This window comes from Drosophila mauritiana, unplaced genomic scaffold (assembly GCF_004382145.1).
Source record: "Drosophila mauritiana strain mau12 unplaced genomic scaffold, ASM438214v1 U_185, whole genome shotgun sequence".
In the NCBI taxonomy this organism is placed as follows: Eukaryota; Metazoa; Arthropoda; class Insecta; order Diptera; family Drosophilidae; genus Drosophila; species Drosophila mauritiana.
Window position 1 is genome coordinate 5,830 of NW_022881317.1, and position 19,171 is coordinate 25,000.

General features: G+C 38.2%; 4 non-coding genes across 4 annotated transcripts in view; all 4 read left to right on the forward strand.

Moving 5' to 3' along the window:
- The first annotated feature begins 2,192 nt into the window (after positions 1 to 2,192).
- On the forward strand, positions 2,193 to 4,187 carry LOC117149272. The gene has a single exon (XR_004460168.1). It is a non-coding gene; the product is annotated as a small subunit ribosomal RNA (ribosomal RNA).
- A 686-nt stretch (positions 4,188 to 4,873) lies between these two features.
- Positions 4,874 to 5,052, forward strand: LOC117149270. Its single transcript, XR_004460167.1, has one exon. It is a non-coding gene; the product is annotated as a 5.8S ribosomal RNA (ribosomal RNA).
- A 395-nt stretch (positions 5,053 to 5,447) lies between these two features.
- LOC117149274 lies at positions 5,448 to 9,404 on the forward strand. Its single transcript, XR_004460170.1, has one exon. It is a non-coding gene; the product is annotated as a large subunit ribosomal RNA (ribosomal RNA).
- Positions 9,405 to 18,150: 8,746 nt separating this feature from the next.
- The window catches only part of LOC117149273, a 1,993-nt gene continuing 972 nt past the window's right edge, over positions 18,151 to 19,171 (forward strand). Inside the window, exon 1 of the ribosomal RNA XR_004460169.1 lies at positions 18,151 to 19,171. This exon is cut by the window's right edge and continues 972 nt beyond it. This is a non-coding gene — a ribosomal RNA (small subunit ribosomal RNA).

Consider the following 19,171-nt stretch of genomic DNA (forward strand, 5'->3'; position numbering starts at 1 on the left):
TTCTCTTAGTATTATAGAGAAAAGCCATTATAGTGAGAGGGTATAGTAGTGTAAACGACCGGAATTACGACAGAGGGTTCAAAAACTACTATAGGTAGGCAGTGGTTGCCGACCTCTCATATTGTTCAAAACTTATGTATTCATATGATTTTGGCAATTATATGAGTAAATTAAATAATATACATATGAAAATTATTAATTATTATATGTATAGGGAAAAAATGCTGAAAATATCCCACATTCTCTTAGTATTATAGAGAAAAGCCATTATAGTGAGAGGGTATAGTAGTGTAAACGACCGGAATTACGACAGAGGGTTCAAAAACTACTATAGGTAGGCAGTGGTTGCCGACCTCTCATATTGTTCAAAACTTATGTATTCATATGATTTTGGCAATAATATGAGTAAATTAAATAATATACATATGAAAATGATTAATTATTATATGTATAAGGGAAAAAATGCTGAAAATATCCCACATTCTCTTAGTATTATAGAGAAAAGCCATTAGTGAGAGGGTATAGTAGTGTAAACGACCGGAATTACGACAGAGGGTTCAAAAACTACTATAGGTAGGCAGTGGTTGCCGACCTCTCATATTGTTCAAAACTTATGTATTCATATGATTTTGGCAATATATGAGTAAATTAAATAATATACATATGAAAATGATTAATTATTATATGTATAAGGGAAAAAATGCTGAAAATATCCCACATTCTCTTAGTATTATAGAGAAAAGCCATTATAGTGAGAGGGTATAGTAGTGTAAACGACCGGAATTACGACAGAGGGTTCAAAAACTACTATAGGTAGGCAGTGGTTGCCGACCTCTCATATTGTTCAAAACTTATGTATTCATATGATTTTGGCAATAATATGAGTAAATTAAATAATATACATATGAAAATGATTAATTATTATATGTATAAGGGAAAAAATGCTGAAAATATCCCACATTCTCTTAGTATTATAGAGAAAAGCCATTATAGTGAGAGGGTATAGTAGTGTAAACGACCGGAATTACGACAGAGGGTTCAAAAACTACTATAGGTAGGCAGTGGTTGCCGACCTCTCATATTGTTCAAAACTTATGTATTCATATGATTTTGGCAATAATATGAGTAAATTAAATAATATACATATGAAAATGATTAATTATTATATGTATAAGGGAAAAAATAATCATATTATATATGAATAATGGAAAAAAAATGAAATGTTCCTATAATCTCTTAATATATAAGAGAATAGCCCGTATGTTGGGTGGCAAACGGAATTGAAAATACCCGCTTTGAGGACAGCGGGTTCAAAAACTACTATAGGTAGGCAGTGGTTGCCGACCTCCCGCATTATTCGAAATATTTATTTCGGATTATGTTTATATTGGTTACATACAATAAAGTATATTATTATCCGTACAAATTTGTTTCTCAGTTCTATAGAACACGGGACTTGGCTCCGCGGATAATAGGAATATACGCTTTATAGATAATATCGTTGAAACAAAAGTCAAGTTTCTATTATATATAGAATAACAAATCGTTTCCATATATTATCGTTAATTTTTGGAGGCAGGCAAATATTAATTTATTACCTGCCGTATAGTTGGATTATTATATCGTTACGGTATAATACAAATATGGATTCTTATGAAAGAAATATAAAATTATATATTAAATGTGGAAATATTATCATATGCGCTTGGTTTTATGTTATATATTACCAGAGATATATATGAAAAGAGATAAATTTTAAATTTATCTTCAAAATGCAAATGATTTAACTTAATATTTATATTGGTTAAACAAAAATTGTACATGTGTGGATACAATAATTATGTATGTTGGAAATAAAATGATATTTTATAATGAAATATGTATGTATAAAAAGATAAAATTATAGAAATATATATATTACAATAATTAGATGAAATTCTTGTTATATTGGTAAAACAAGTATAAATTAAAAATGAAAATATGGATTACGAATGCTATATAAAAATGGCCGTAATCGAATGGATTTTTTTACTTATATATTTAAAATTTTACCCAAAGGCGAAATATTGAATTTTATTCAATATAATAAAAATCATGGAATTATATAAAGTGAAAAATCTATATATCTATATATCTATTATATTGCTTATTTCGATTCAAAATATATGAATGGAATATGAAGGAAAAACATTATTCTGGTTGATCCTGCCAGTAGTTATATGCTTGTCTCAAAGATTAAGCCATGCATGTCTAAGTACACACGAATTAAAAGTGAAACCGCAAAAGGCTCATTATATCAGTTATGGTTCCTTAGATCGTTAACAGTTACTTGGATAACTGTGGTAATTCTAGAGCTAATACATGCAATTAAAACATGAACCTTATGGGACATGTGCTTTTATTAGGCTAAAACCAAGCGATCGCAAGATCGTTATATTGGTTGAACTCTAGATAACATGCAGATCGTATGGTCTTGTACCGACGACAGATCTTTCAAATGTCTGCCCTATCAACTTTTGATGGTAGTATCTAGGACTACCATGGTTGCAACGGGTAACGGGGAATCAGGGTTCGATTCCGGAGAGGGAGCCTGAGAAACGGCTACCACATCTAAGGAAGGCAGCAGGCGCGTAAATTACCCACTCCCAGCTCGGGGAGGTAGTGACGAAAAATAACAATACAGGACTCATATCCGAGGCCCTGTAATTGGAATGAGTACACTTTAAATCCTTTAACAAGGACCAATTGGAGGGCAAGTCTGGTGCCAGCAGCCGCGGTAATTCCAGCTCCAATAGCGTATATTAAAGTTGTTGCGGTTAAAACGTTCGTAGTTGAACTTGTGCTTCATACGGGTAGTACAACTTACAATTGTGGTTAGTACTATACCTTTATGTATGTAAGCGTATTACCGGTGGAGTTCTTATATGTGATTAAATACTTGTATTTTTTCATATGTTCCTCCTATTTAAAAACCTGCACTAGTGCTCTTAAACGAGTGTTATTGTGGGCCGGTACTATTACTTTGAACAAATTAGAGTGCTTAAAGCAGGCTTCAAATGCCTGAATATTCTGTGCATGGGATAATGAAATAAGACCTCTGTTCTGCTTTCATTGGTTTTCAGATCAAGAGGTAATGATTAATAGAAGCAGTTTGGGGGCATTAGTATTACGACGCGAGAGGTGAAATTCTTGGACCGTCGTAAGACTAACTTAAGCGAAAGCATTTGCCAAAGATGTTTTCATTAATCAAGAACGAAAGTTAGAGGTTCGAAGGCGATCAGATACCGCCCTAGTTCTAACCATAAACGATGCCAGCTAGCAATTGGGTGTAGCTACTTTTATGGCTCTCTCAGTCGCTTCCCGGGAAACCAAAGCTTTTGGGCTCCGGGGGAAGTATGGTTGCAAAGCTGAAACTTAAAGGAATTGACGGAAGGGCACCACCAGGAGTGGAGCCTGCGGCTTAATTTGACTCAACACGGGAAAACTTACCAGGTCCGAACATAAGTGTGTAAGACAGATTGATAGCTCTTTCTCGAATCTATGGGTGGTGGTGCATGGCCGTTCTTAGTTCGTGGAGTGATTTGTCTGGTTAATTCCGATAACGAACGAGACTCAAATATATTAAATAGATATCTTCAGGATTATGGTGCTGAAGCTTATGTAGCCTTCATTCATGGTGGCAGTAAAATGTTTATTGTGTTTGAATGTGTTTATGTAAGTGGAGCCGTACCTGTTGGTTTGTCCCATTATAAGGACACTAGCTTCTTAAATGGACAAATTGCGTCTAGCAATAATGAGATTGAGCAATAACAGGTCTGTGATGCCCTTAGATGTCCTGGGCTGCACGCGCGCTACAATGAAAGTATCAACGTGTATTTCCTAGACCGAGAGGTCCGGGTAAACCGCTGAACCACTTTCATGCTTGGGATTGTGAACTGAAACTGTTCACATGAACTTGGAATTCCCAGTAAGTGTGAGTCATTAACTCGCATTGATTACGTCCCTGCCCTTTGTACACACCGCCCGTCGCTACTACCGATTGAATTATTTAGTGAGGTCTCCGGACGTGATCACTGTGACGCCTTGCGTGTTACGGTTGTTTCGCAAAAGTTGACCGAACTTGATTATTTAGAGGAAGTAAAAGTCGTAACAAGGTTTCCGTAGGTGAACCTGCGGAAGGATCATTATTGTATAATATCCTTATCGTTAATAAACATTTGTTATAATACAAATAAATACAATTTACCAAAATAAAAATATTACAAAATGATTCCACGGAATCAAAAGTTAAAGTCAAAATAAAATGAAGATGGCTTTTATTTTATATGTGGGGCTTGGCAACCTCATAAAAAGACTTTAACATTATTAATGTTGTTGTGCGTATTTGTGGCAGTACCTACTACAACAATGGCGTTTCCTATAAAAACAAATTCTCGAAAATGGAAATCGAAGAAACTGAACAAAATTTGAAAGTAGAAGTCGAATTAAAATTAAAATAATTTTGAATGTGGTATTCAAAATAAGTGTGTGTGTATATGGACCATAATATACACGCGTTGCGAATATGTATTGTTCATCTATGTTATGAGCATACGTTGGCTAATGCAACAACCTAAAATATACAATGTTTGTACCTGTCATCCATCAGGTTAATGTTTTATATAAATTTTGCAGTATGTGTCACCCAAAATAGCAAACCATAACCAGATTTTTATGATACATAATGCTTATATGAAACTAAGACATATCGCAACATTTATTTTTAGGTATAAAAATAAATTTATTGAAGGAATTGATATATGCCAGTAAAATGGTGTATTTTTAATTTCTTTCAATAAAAACAATATTGATATTATATAAAAATGAATTATAAAACTCTAAGCGGTGGATCACTCGGCTCATGGGTCGATGAAGAACGCAGCAAACTGTGCGTCATCGTGTGAACTGCAGGACACATGAACATCGACATTTTGAACGCATATCGCAGTCCATGCTGTTATGTACTTTAATTAATTTTATAGTGCTGCTTGGACTACATATGGTTGAGGGTTGTAAGACTATGCTAATTAAGTTGTTTATAAATTTTTTATAAGCATATGGTATATTATTGGATTAAATAATGATTTTATTCATAATATTAAAAAAGAAATGAAAAACATTATCTCACATTTGAATGTGAAAAACGAAGAGAAATATTTTCTTTTTCAATCAAATAATACTGAGAAATGTCTAGCATAAAAAATTGAAATATTTTTCATCTAGAATTGTCTCTTATTAATGATTCGGAAAAAGAAAAATCTTGGTTTTGTTATTATTCTTCGTTGGTTCGTTAAATGGATAAAAAATAACTTTGCTTACAAGAACTATTGGAACTATTTATAACGAATTTAATTGATTGTTTTATCATTTATATATAAAGAATTTATGGCAAAAAATAGTTATATATACAACCTCAACTCATATGGGACTACCCCCTGAATTTAAGCATATTAATTAGGGGAGGAAAAGAAACTAACAAGGATTTTCTTAGTAGCGGCGAGCGAAAAGAAAACAGTTCAGCACTAAGTCACTTTGTCTATATGGCAAATGTGAGATGCAGTGTATGGAGCGTCAATATTCTAGTATGAGAAATTAATGATTTAAGTCCTTCTTAAATGAGGCCATTTACCCATAGAGGGTGCCAGGCCCGTATAACGTTAATGATTACTAGATGATGTTTCCAAAGAGTCGTGTTGCTTGATAGTGCAGCACTAAGTGGGTGGTAAACTCCATCTAAAACTAAATATAACCATGAGACCGATAGTAAACAAGTACCGTGAGGGAAAGTTGAAAAGAACTCTGAATAGAGAGTTAAACAGTACGTGAAACTGCTTAGAGGTTAAGCCCGATGAACCTGAATATCCGTTATGGAAAATTCATCATTAAAATTGTAATATTTAAATAATATTATTAAGAATAATGTGCATTTTTTCCATATAAGGACATTGTAATCTATTAGCATATCCCAAATTTATCATAAAATATAACTTATAGTTTATTCCAATTAAATTGCTTGCATTTTAACACAGAATAAATGTTATTAATTTGATAAAGTGCTGATAGATTTATATTATTACAGAGCGTTAATTTTTCGGAATTATATAATGGCATAATTATCATTGATTTTTGTGTTTATTATATGCTCTTGTATGATTAACAATGCGAAAGATTCAGGATACCTTCGGGACCCGTCTTGAAACACGGACCAAGGAGTCTAACATATGTGCAAGTTATTGGGATGTAAACCTAATAGCGTAATTAACTTGACTAATAATGGGATTAGTTTTTTAGCTATTTATAGCTAATTAACACAATCCCGGGGCGTTCTATATAGTTATGTATAATGTATATTTATATTATTTATGCCTCTAACTGGAACGTACCTTGAGCATATATGCTGTGACCCGAAAGATGGTGAACTATACTTGATCAGGTTGAAGTCAGGGGAAACCCTGATGGAAGACCGAAACAGTTCTGACGTGCAAATCGATTGTCAGAATTGAGTATAGGGGCGAAAGACCAATCGAACCATCTAGTAGCTGGTTCCTTCCGAAGTTTCCCTCAGGATAGCTGGTGCATTTTAATATTATATAAAATAATCTTATCTGGTAAAGCGAATGATTAGAGGCCTTAGGGTCGAAACGATCTTAACCTATTCTCAAACTTTAAATGGGTAAGAACCTTAACTTTCTTGATATGAAGTTCAAGGTTATGATATAATGTGCCCAGTGGGCCACTTTTGGTAAGCAGAACTGGCGCTGTGGGATGAACCAAACGTAATGTTACGGTGCCCAAATTAACAACTCATGCAGATACCATGAAAGGCGTTGGTTGCTTAAAACAGCAGGACGGTGATCATGGAAGTCGAAATCCGCTAAGGAGTGTGTAACAACTCACCTGCCGAAGCAACTAGCCCTTAAAATGGATGGCGCTTAAGTTGTATACCTATACATTACCGCTAAAGTAGATGATTTATATTACTTGTGATATAAATTTTGAAACTTTAGTGAGTAGGAAGGTACAATGGTATGCGTAGAAGTGTTTGGCGTAAGCCTGCATGGAGCTGCCATTGGTACAGATCTTGGTGGTAGTAGCAAATAATCGAATGAGACCTTGGAGGACTGAAGTGGAGAAGGGTTTCGTGTGAACAGTGGTTGATCACGAGTTAGTCGGTCCTAAGTTCAAGGCGAAAGCCGAAAATTTTCAAGTAAAACAAAAATGCCTAACTATATAAACAAAGCGAATATAATACACTTGAATAATTTTGAACGAAAGGGAATACGGTTCCAATTCCGTAACCTGTTGAGTATCCGTTTGTTATTAAATATGGGCCTCGTGCTCATCCTGGCAACAGGAACGACCATAAAGAAGCCGTCGAGAGATATCGGAAGAGTTTTCTTTTCTGTTTTATAGCCGTACTACCATGGAAGTCTTTCGCAGAGAGATATGGTAGATGGGCTAGAAGAGCATGACATATACTGTTGTGTCGATATTTTCTCCTCGGACCTTGAAAATTTATGGTGGGGACACGCAAACTTCTCAACAGGCCGTACCAATATCCGCAGCTGGTCTCCAAGGTGAAGAGTCTCTAGTCGATAGAATAATGTAGGTAAGGGAAGTCGGCAAATTAGATCCGTAACTTCGGGATAAGGATTGGCTCTGAAGATTGAGATAGTCGGGCTTGATTGGGAAACAATAACATGGTTTATGTGCTCGTTCTGGGTAAATAGAGTTTCTAGCATTTATGTTAGTTACTTGTTCCCCGGATAGTTTAGTTACGTAGCCAATTGTGGAACTTTCTTGCTAAAATTTTTAAGAATACTATTTGGGTTAAACCAATTAGTTCTTATCAATTATAACGATTATCAATTAACAATCAATTCAGAACTGGCACGGACTTGGGGAATCCGACTGTCTAATTAAAACAAAGCATTGTGATGGCCCTAGCGGGTGTTGACACAATGTGATTTCTGCCCAGTGCTCTGAATGTCAAAGTGAAGAAATTCAAGTAAGCGCGGGTCAACGGCGGGAGTAACTATGACTCTCTTAAGGTAGCCAAATGCCTCGTCATCTAATTAGTGACGCGCATGAATGGATTAACGAGATTCCTACTGTCCCTATCTACTATCTAGCGAAACCACAGCCAAGGGAACGGGCTTGGAAAATTAGCGGGAAAGAAGACCCTTTTGAGCTTGACTCTAATCTGGCAGTGTAAGGAGACAGAAGGTGTAGAATAAGTGGGAGATATTAGACCTCGGTTTGGTATCGTCAATGAAATACCACTACTCTTATTGTTTTCCTTACTTACTTGATTAAATGGAACGTGTATCATTTCCTAGCCATTATACGGATATATTTATTATATCTTATGGTATTGGGTTTTGATGCAAGCTTCTTGATCAAAGTATCACGAGTTTGTTATATAATCGCAAACAAATTCTTTAATAAAACGATGCATTTATGTATTTTTGATTTGAAAATTTGGTATAACCAATTACTCAGGTATGATCCAATTCAAGGACATTGCCAGGTAGGGAGTTTGACTGGGGCGGTACATCTCTCAAATAATAACGGAGGTGTCCCAAGGCCAGCTCAGTGCGGACAGAAACCACACATAGAGCAAAAGGGCAAATGCTGACTTGATCTCGGTGTTCAGTACACACAGGGACAGCAAAAGCTCGGCCTATCGATCCTTTTGGTTTAAAGAGTTTTTAACAAGAGGTGTCAGAAAAGTTACCATAGGGATAACTGGCTTGTGGCGGCCAAGCGTTCATAGCGACGTCGCTTTTTGATCCTTCGATGTCGGCTCTTCCTATCATTGTGAAGCAAAATTCACCAAGCGTTGGATTGTTCACCCATGCAAGGGAACGTGAGCTGGGTTTAGACCGTCGTGAGACAGGTTAGTTTTACCCTACTAATGACAAAACGTTGTTGCGACAGCATTCCTGCGTAGTACGAGAGGAACCGCAGGTACGGACCAATGGCACAATACTTGTTCGAGCGAACAGTGGTATGACGCTACGTCCGTTGGATTATGCCTGAACGCCTCTAAGGTCGTATCCGTGCTGGACTGCAATGATAAATAAGGGGCAATTTGCATTGTATGGCTTCTAAACCATTTAAAGTTTATAATTTATTTTATAAACGACAATGGATGTGATGCCAATGTAATTTGTAACATAGTAAATTAGGAGGATCTTCGATCACCTGATGCCGCGCTAGTTACATATAAAAGCATTATTTAATACAATGACAAAGCCTAGAATCAATTGTAAACGACTTTTGTAACAGGCAAGGTGTTGTAAGTGGTTGAGCAGCTGCCATACTGCGATCCACTGAAGCTTATCCTTTGCTTGATGATTCGATAAATAAATGATTTTTCCTGTAGCCAAACAAACACCTCGTCATCAATTTAGTGACGCATATGATATTGTCCCTATCATATAATTTTTGATATAAAGACTTTAAAGAATTATATCAAGTTGCCAAATACCTCGTCATCAATTTAGTGACGCATATGATATTGTCCCTATCGTATAATTTTTGATATAAAGACTTTAAAGAATTCGTTGCCAAATACCTCGTCATCAATTTAGTGACGCATATGATATTGTCCTATCATATAATTAATAAAACTTTAATGAATTGTGTCAAGTTGCCAAATCGTCATCAATTTAGTGACGCATATGATATTGTCCCTATCATATAATTTTTATATAAGACTTTAAAGAATGTCAAATTGCCAATTTTTTTTTTTTTTTTTTTTTTTTTTTTTTAGCGTGCGTTTATTTATTTAAAATCTGTCCTAGTGGACAATAATTAAATGGTTTTGCGGGGGAACATTAGCTTAAGGGATACTATTGTACATGTATTTGTGGCGGGTTTTATATGTGTTGTCTATTGTTGTGGAAGATCGAGAGGGTGTCTCCTCATGAGACGTCTGCTTGTTTGGCTATTGTCTAACAGGTTGGTGGCGAGGTGGTTAGGGTGGTTTTCGAGCCTTTTCAGGTATCTCTCGCTGAGCCTGGAGATTTCATCAGCGACTTGTGGGATTCCAAGTTCCCTATGTATGGCGACATTCTCGTGGTAGGGATGCGCATTACAGGCAATTCTCAAGCACCTATTCTGGAACCGCTGTATACGCAGGCGATTCGTGTGGCTTGCCGTGCCCCATAGCTGTATCCCGTAGGTCCAGATGGGCTTGAGAATTGCCTTGTACACCAGGATTTTGTGGTTCTGCTTAGCTTGGACCCTCTCCCAATAAGCCAATGCATCTGCCTCAGACGCGCATCGGCCTGTATGCGTTTGCTGACGATGTGGGGACGCCAAGTGAGCCTGCGGTCCAGGGTAAGTCCTAGGTACTTGGGTGCGGGTGCGTTGGGAATGATGACTCCGTTTAGCGTGACCGGTGGGCAGTCTCCTCTCCTTAGTGCAAATGTTGTTTGGGTAGATTTTTCCGCGTTCACTACGATGTTCCACCTGCTGAGCCAGGGATGTAGCGCGTCCATTTGCCTTTGGATTGTTTCGGAGGCTTCTCGTGGGTCGGATGAGGAGGCGAGGAAAGCCGTGTCATCTGCATAAGTCGCTATAGTTAGGTTCCTGGAGGGATTATGGGAAGGTCTGCGGTGTAAAGGGTGTACAGTATTGGTCCGAGCACACTGCCTTGCGGAACTCCAGCTCTGATCAGTCTGGGTAGGCTTATTGCACTTCCGCATCTGACTTGGAATGCTCTTCCCTCAGTGTAGGATTTGAGGAGGGTAAAATGGGGGCTTGGGAGGTAGGATTTGCCAAACTCTGTCGAATGCCTGCTTCACGTCGAGCATTACAGCGCAGCAGTATTTCTTTTGCTCGAATGCCTCGAGGATCCGTTCGACTAGCCGGTGGCATTGCTCTGGTGTTCCGTGGGAGCGCCTGAAGCCAAACTGGTGATCGGGGATCAAACCAGCCTCATCCAGTACTGGCAATACTCTGCGCAAAAATACTCTTTCGAGTATTTTGGAGAGGATTGCCAGCAAACTAATCGGACGATAGGAGGCGAGATTGGCTTCAGGCTTACCAGGCTTGAGGAGGACAATAACCTCTGCTCTTTTCCACTCTTCCGGGAAGTACCCTAGCCGGAAGCAGCTGTTGTAAATGCTGGCCAGCATTTGTGTGCAGCGGAATGGGAGCATTTTTAGGGCCGCCGCATCTATACGATCCAGGCCTGGAGATTTGTTGTTCTTCAGTAGAGCAATCTCCTGCGCAACTTCCTCAGGGTCGACTGGTTCCAACGGGGGACCGGGAGAGCTTGGGCTATTGAGAAACCGGGCTGTTTCAGCATGTTCTTCGGCAGTGCAGCAGTCGAACGGAGAGAAGGCGTTGTAAAGGTGTTCGGCGAAAGCTTCTGCTCTTTCAGCATCCGAACGGCACCAGGATCCATCTGCTTTGCGCACTGCGGAAACCTTTTTGGCTGGTCGTTTAATGTGGCGGGTGACGTTCCACAGATTGTGGTCTGGGTCCCCGGGAGAGAGTTCCTCGAGGAATCTGAGGAAGGAGTCCTGGCGTAGGCTGGAGATCTTGTCCTTCAACTCCTTTGTGGCGTGATTGAGCGCTGTTTTGTCTCTTGGATTGCGCGTCAAGAACCAAACTCTCCTGAGACGCCTCTTCTCAGTCACGAGTGCCGCAATTTCCGGGGACCAGAGGTGGAGGTCCCTGCTAGGTGTTCTCGCAGTCTTTGGTGGCGGTGGGCTTGCGAATTCCGCAGCGTTTTGCATCTGCCTGGTGAGATTCCCGATAGCTTCATCAATGTTCCTGGGTGTGTTGAGGATGGGGTTCGGATTGACGGTGGAGAGCATCCAGGACGCGAACTTGGCGGCGTCGGTATATTTTCCAGTGAGCCTTCTGAGCGGGGTTTTCCTGAGGACTGGCGTGTTGATTAGCACGTTTATTGCACAGTGGTCTGACAGGAGATCAGCATTTGTTGTGCAGCTGATCTTCGCATGCCCTATGCCTTTCGACACAGCAAAGTCCAGTAGGTCTGGAGTCTTGAGGGGATTCGTTGGCCAGTGAGTGGGCAGTGGAGTGGCAGTCCAGTCGGTGGCGTTGCAGGTACCCAAACAGAGTTTTCCCTTTGGGGTTGTTGGCGCGCGATCCCCACCAAGAATGTTTGGCGTTATAATCTCCAGCTGCTATGAAGCGGGGCCCAAAATGCTCGAAGAACTCACTGAGGTGAGATGCTGTTATGCGGTATCTGGGGGGAAAGTAGACCGCTCCAATGTCTAAATCTCCTTGCGGGCTGACAATCCTGATGACAGGACATTGTGCCCAGTCTTGCTGAAACGCGGGCAGCTCTAGGTATTGAATACCGCTCCTGATGAGGATGGCTGCTCCACCGCGTGCTCTGCCAGAAGGATGGTCTGCATGGATGAGGTCATATCCGCTGATATTAAAGTGGGATCTGGGGGAGAAGTGGGTTTCGGCTACGAGTAGGATATCGATCTGGTGGGTCTTCAGATGGTGCTCGACTATGGCCTTGCTGTTCTGCAGGCCGTTCGCATTCCAGACGACTAGGTGGAGCTTTAGTTGCATGACTTGCTGTTGAGAATGGTGGCCACCAGCTGTGTCATCTGGGTGAACATGCGCTCCATCATCCTTTCCATCATTCCTTCCATGCGAGCGAACATCGCTTCTATCTGACCGGAGTGTGGGGTTTCTGTTTGGGTTTGGACTGGGGTTGTGGGATTCTGCGGTGCTGCGTGCACTCCGTTGAGGGCGTCTCGGTAGCTCTGCCAGAGGTGACGTTTGGTGATGCCACGGGCGGCGCCTTGTTAGCATTAGCGACGGGCCTTGTTTTCGGAGCAGCGAGTGCTTTGCCCTTTTGTATGCAGGGCATCCCTTGAAAGACGCAGGATGGTCCGCCTGGCAGTGGAAGCAGCACGCTTTGTCGTCCTCCCTCTTCTCACATGCCCTCGATTCGTGAGGGCCTCCACACTTTACACATCGGTATTCCAGGAAGCAGTAACGCTGTGTATGACCGAATCCTTGGCACCTGAAGCATTGAGGCACGTCGTTGAACTTCTGCGGCGGTTCAATGGTTACTACCTGCAGATCCGCTTGACTTGGTAGACGTCTTTGTTGTTGCTGGAAGGCTCCAGGTTGGCGAAGAATATTCCCAGCGGTTCTTTAGTTCTTCTGCCAATGGGATTGTGCAGATCTCTAACAGCGTGCCTTGTCTGCGAAGGTCTTCAATGATTTCCTCACGATCGGTGGAGTGGTGGAGTCCTTTGATGACAACCTTGTATGCACGTTCATCTTTCGGCTGGAAAGTCCGATGCCTCTTGTTTTGGGCCACAAGTTGGAGACGCAGAGCTGTATAGGACTCTTTGTCCGGCATCATGACACGTACGTTGTTGCCATTCACGGTCTTGTAGGTAAAATTGTTCTTCGGGCCTACAAGAGTCGTGATCATCTTGACGAGTGCCGAGATGTTGGTCACATCGGGGATAAAAATCGGAGGTGGCTTGATGGTCTTCGGGGTGGGCTTTGGTTTCTCGGGGGTCTTGGGCTTGGAATCGTCTTTAGGTCCGGGTTCGTCATCAGAGCTCTCTTGGTCGTACTCGTCTTCTTCGGTCGAGAGTAAAGCGAAGGCGTTGTTGGCGAGCTTCTTGCGCAGAGCTGCGCTAGTGCTTGGCTTATCTTCCAGCTCCTCTCCCTGTGCTTTCTTTGCCGGTTTTCGCTTTATCTCTGTATGCGAGGTGCTTCCCTCGCTGCTGGAGCTGCTCTTGCGTGTTCTCAGAGCCTTTTTGCGTGGTGTTGTTCCAAGCTTGTGGGTGCGCGGGGGGCCTGCCAGTCTTTCTCCAAAGTTGATAAGGAGTGAGGAGGGGGGGGGGGGGAAGCTGGGCACCGGGTGAGCCAGGCAGCACGTGGCTGCTGCTTTGCAATTATACCGCTGCTTCGAGCACTGGGTTTTTTGCGCTGATAACACGCACACTCGGTGTGCGATGGTGTTAGTGCGAACTACCGTTAGGTACGTTGGCTGGGCCAAAAACGCGCGACAAGATCACGCGACGCGAAGTGGCTGGGCACAAGTAACGGGACTTACAACTGTGAACAATTTGCTAACAATTTGCTGTCGATCCGCAGGCACGTCTGCACTCGTCGAGTGTTCGACGCATCAATTTAGTGACGCATATGATATATCATATAATTTAATATGAAATCAATTTTCAAGTTGCCAAATCGTCATCAATTTAGTGACGCATATGATATTGTCCCTATCATATAATTCTTTAAAGAATTATATCAAGTTGCCAAATACCTCGTCATCAATTTAGTGACGCATATGATATTGTCCTATCATATAATTAATATAAGACTTTAATGAATTGTGTCAAGTTGCCAAACACCTCGTCATCAATTTAGTGACGCATATGATATTGTCCCTATCATATAATTTTTGATATAAAAACTTTAAAGAATTGTATCAAGTTGCCAAATACCTCGTCATCAATTTAGTGACGCATATGATATTGTCTCTATCTTGCCAAACACCTCGTCATCAATTTAGTTCCCTATCATATACTTCATTGGTGACGCATATGATATTGTCGAATTGTGTCAAGTTGCCAAGTCATCAATCGCATATGATATTGTCCCTATCATATAATCTTTAAAGAATTATATCAAGTTGCCAAATATCATCAATTTAGTGACGCATATGATATTGTCCTATCATATAATTAATATAAAGACTTTAATGAATTGTGTCAAGTTGCCAACACCTCGTCATCAATTTAGTGACGCATATGATATTGTCCTATCATAGATATAAAGACTTTAAAGAATTCTATCAAGTTGCCAAATACCTCGTCATCAATTTAGTGACGCATATGATATTGTCTCTATCATGACTAATGATTTGTGTCACGTTGCCAAACACCTCGTCATCAATTTAGTGACGCATATGATATTGTCCCTATCATATAATTAATATAAGACTTTTTAAAGAATTGTATCAAGTTGCCAAACACCTCGTCATCAACTAATTATGGTTGCGCCGACCTCTCATATTGTATTCTCTTATGTCTTCATAGGATTTTGGCAATTATACGAGTAAATTAAATAATATACATATGAAAATGATTAATTATTATATGTATAAGGGAAAAAATGCTGAAATATTCCCATATTATCTTAGTATTATAGAGGAAAGACCGTTGCCGACCTCTGATATTGTTCAAAACTTATGTATTTATATGATTTTGGCAATTATATGAGTAAATTAAATAATATACATATAAAATGATTAAATATTATATGTATAAATGTATAAAGGAAAAAATGATGAAATATTCCCACATTATCTTAGTATTATAGAGGAAAGACCGTTGCTGACCTCTGATATTGTTCAAAACTTATGTATTTATATGATTTTGGCAATAATATGAGTAAATTAAATAATATACATATGAAAATGATTAATTATTATATGTATAAATGTATAAGGGAAAAAATGCTGAAAATATTCCCATATTATCTTAGTATTATAGAGGAAAGACCGTTGCTGACCTCTGATATTGTTCAAAACTTATGTATTTATATGATTTTGGCAATTATATGAGTAAATTAAATAATATACATATGAAAATTATTAATTATTATATGTATAGGGGAAAAAATGCTGAAATATTCCCACATTCTCTTAGTATTATAGAGAAAAGCCATTATAGTGAGAGGGTATAGTAGTGTAAACGACCGGAATTACGACAGAGGGTTCAAAAACTACTATAGGTAGGCAGTGGTTGCCGACCTCTCATATTGTTCAAAACTTATGTATTCATATGATTTTGGCAATTATATGAGTAAATTAAATAATATACATATGAAAATTATTAATTATTATATGTATAGGGGAAAAAATGCTGAAATATTCCCACATTCTCTTAGTATTATAGAGAAAAGCCATTATAGTGAGAGGGTATAGTAGTGTAAACGACCGGAATTACGACAGAGGGTTCAAAAACTACTATAGGTAGGCAGTGGTTGCCGACCTCTCATATTGTTCAAAACTTATGTATTCATATGATTTTGGCAATTATATGAGTAAATTAAATAATATACATATGAAAATTATTAATTATTATATGTATAAGGGAAAAAATGCTGAAAATATCCCACATTCTCTTAGTATAATAGAGAAAAGCCATTATAGTGAGAGGGTATAGTAGTGTAAACGACCGGAATTACGACAGAGGGTTCAAAAACTACTATAGGTAGGCAGTGGTTGCCGACCTCTCATATTGTTCAAAACTTATGTATTCATATGATTTTGGCAATAATATGAGTAAATTAAATAATATACATATGAAAATGATTAATTATTATATGTATAAGGGAAAAAATGCTGAAAATATCCCACATTCTCTTAGTATTATAGAGAAAAGCCATTATAGTGAGAGGGTATAGTAGTGTAAACGACCGGAATTACGACAGAGGGTTCAAAAACTACTATAGGTAGGCAGTGGTTGCCGACCTCTCATATTGTTCAAAACTTATGTATTCATATGATTTTGGCAATAATATGAGTAAATTAAATAATATACATATGAAAATGATTAATTATTATATGTATAAGGGAAAAAATGCTGAAAATATCCCACATTCTCTTAGTATTATAGAGAAAAGCCATTATAGTGAGAGGGTATAGTAGTGTAAACGACCGGAATTACGACAGAGGGTTCAAAAACTACTATAGGTAGGCAGTGGTTGCCGACCTCTCATATTGTTCAAAACTTATGTATTCATATGATTTTGGCAATAATATGAGTAAATTAAATAATATACATATGAAAATGATTAATTATTATATGTATAAGGGAAAAAATGCTGAAAATATCCCACATTCTCTTAGTATTATAGAGAAAAGCCATTATAGTGAGAGGGTATAGTAGTGTAAACGACCGGAATTACGACAGAGGGTTCAAAAACTACTATAGGTAGGCAGTGGTTGCCGACCTCTCATATTGTTCAAAACTTATGTATTCATATGATTTTGGCAATAATATGAGTAAATTAAATAATATACATATGAAAATGATTAATTATTATATGTATAAGGAAAAAATAATCATATTATATATGAATAATGGAAAAAAAATGAAATGTTCCTATAATCTCTTAATATATAAGAGAATAGCCCGTATGTTGGGTGGCAAACGGAATTGAAAATACCCGCTTTGAGGACAGCGGGTTCAAAAACTACTATAGGTAGGCAGTGGTTGCCGACCTCCCGCATTATTCGAAATATTTATTTCGGATTATGTTTATATTGGTTACATACAATAAAGTATATTATTATCCGTACAAATTTGTTTCTCAGTTCTATAGAACACGGGACTTGGCTCCGCGGATAATAGGAATATACGCTTTATAGATAATATCGTTGAAACAAAAGTCAAGTTTCTATTATATATAGAATAACAAATCGTTTCCATATATTATCGTTAATTTTTGGAGGCAGGCAAATATTAATTTATTACCTGCCGTATAGTTGGATTATTATATCGTTACGGTATAATACAAATATGGATTCTTATGAAAGAAATATAAAATTATATATTAAATGTGGAAAATATTATCATATGCGCTTGGTTTTATGTTATATATTACCAGAGATATATATGAAAAGAGATAAATTTTAAATTTATCTTCAAAATGCAAATGATTTAACTTAATATTTATATTGGTTAAACAAAAATTGTACATGTGTGGATACAATAATTATGTATGTTGGAAATAAAATGATATTTTATAATGAAATATGTATGTATAAAAAGATAAAATTATAGAAATATATATATTACAATAATTAGATGAAATTCTTGTTATATTGGTAAAACAAGTATAAATTAAAAATGAAAATATGGATTACGAATGCTATATAAAAATGGCCGTAATCGAATGGATTTTTTTACTTATATATTTAAAATTTTACCCAAAGGCGAAATATTGAATTTTATTCAATATAATAAAAATCATGGAATTATATAAAGTGAAAAATCTATATATCTATATATCTATTATATTGCTTATTTCGATTCAAAATATATGAATGGAATATGAAGGAAAAACATTATTCTGGTTGATCCTGCCAGTAGTTATATGCTTGTCTCAAAGATTAAGCCATGCATGTCTAAGTACACACGAATTAAAAGTGAAACCGCAAAAGGCTCATTATATCAGTTATGGTTCCTTAGATCGTTAACAGTTACTTGGATAACTGTGGTAATTCTAGAGCTAATACATGCAATTAAAACATGAACCTTATGGGACATGTGCTTTTATTAGGCTAAAACCAAGCGATCGCAAGATCGTTATATTGGTTGAACTCTAGATAACATGCAGATCGTATGGTCTTGTACCGACGACAGATCTTTCAAATGTCTGCCCTATCAACTTTTGATGGTAGTATCTAGGACTACCATGGTTGCAACGGGTAACGGGGAATCAGGGTTCGATTCCGGAGAGGGAGCCTGAGAAACGGCTACCACATCTAAGGAAGGCAGCAGGCGCGTAAATTACCCACTCCCAGCTCGGGGAGGTAGTGACGAAAAATAACAATACAGGACTCATATCCGAGGCCCTGTAATTGGAATGAGTACACTTTAAATCCTTTAACAAGGACCAATTGGAGGGCAAGTCTGGTGCCAGCAGCCGCGGTAATTCCAGCTCCAATAGCGTATATTAAAGTTGTTGCGGTTAAAACGTTCGTAGTTGAACTTGTGCTTCATACGGGTAGTACAACTTACAATTGTGGTTAGTACTATACCTTTATGTATGTAAGCGTATTACCGGTGGAGTTCTTATATGTGATTAAATACTTGTATTTTTTCATATGTTCCTCCTATTTAAAAACCTGCACTAGTGCTCTTAAACGAGTGTTATTGTGGGCCGGTACTATTACTTTGAACAAATTAGAGTGCTTAAAGCAGGCTTCAAATGCCTGAATATTCTGTGCATGGGATAATGAAATAAGACCTCTGTTCTGCTTTCATTGGTTTTCAGATCAAGAGGTAATGATTAATAGAAGCAGTTTGGGGGCATTAGTATTACGACGCGAGAGGTGAAATTCTTGGACCGTCGTAAGACTAACTTA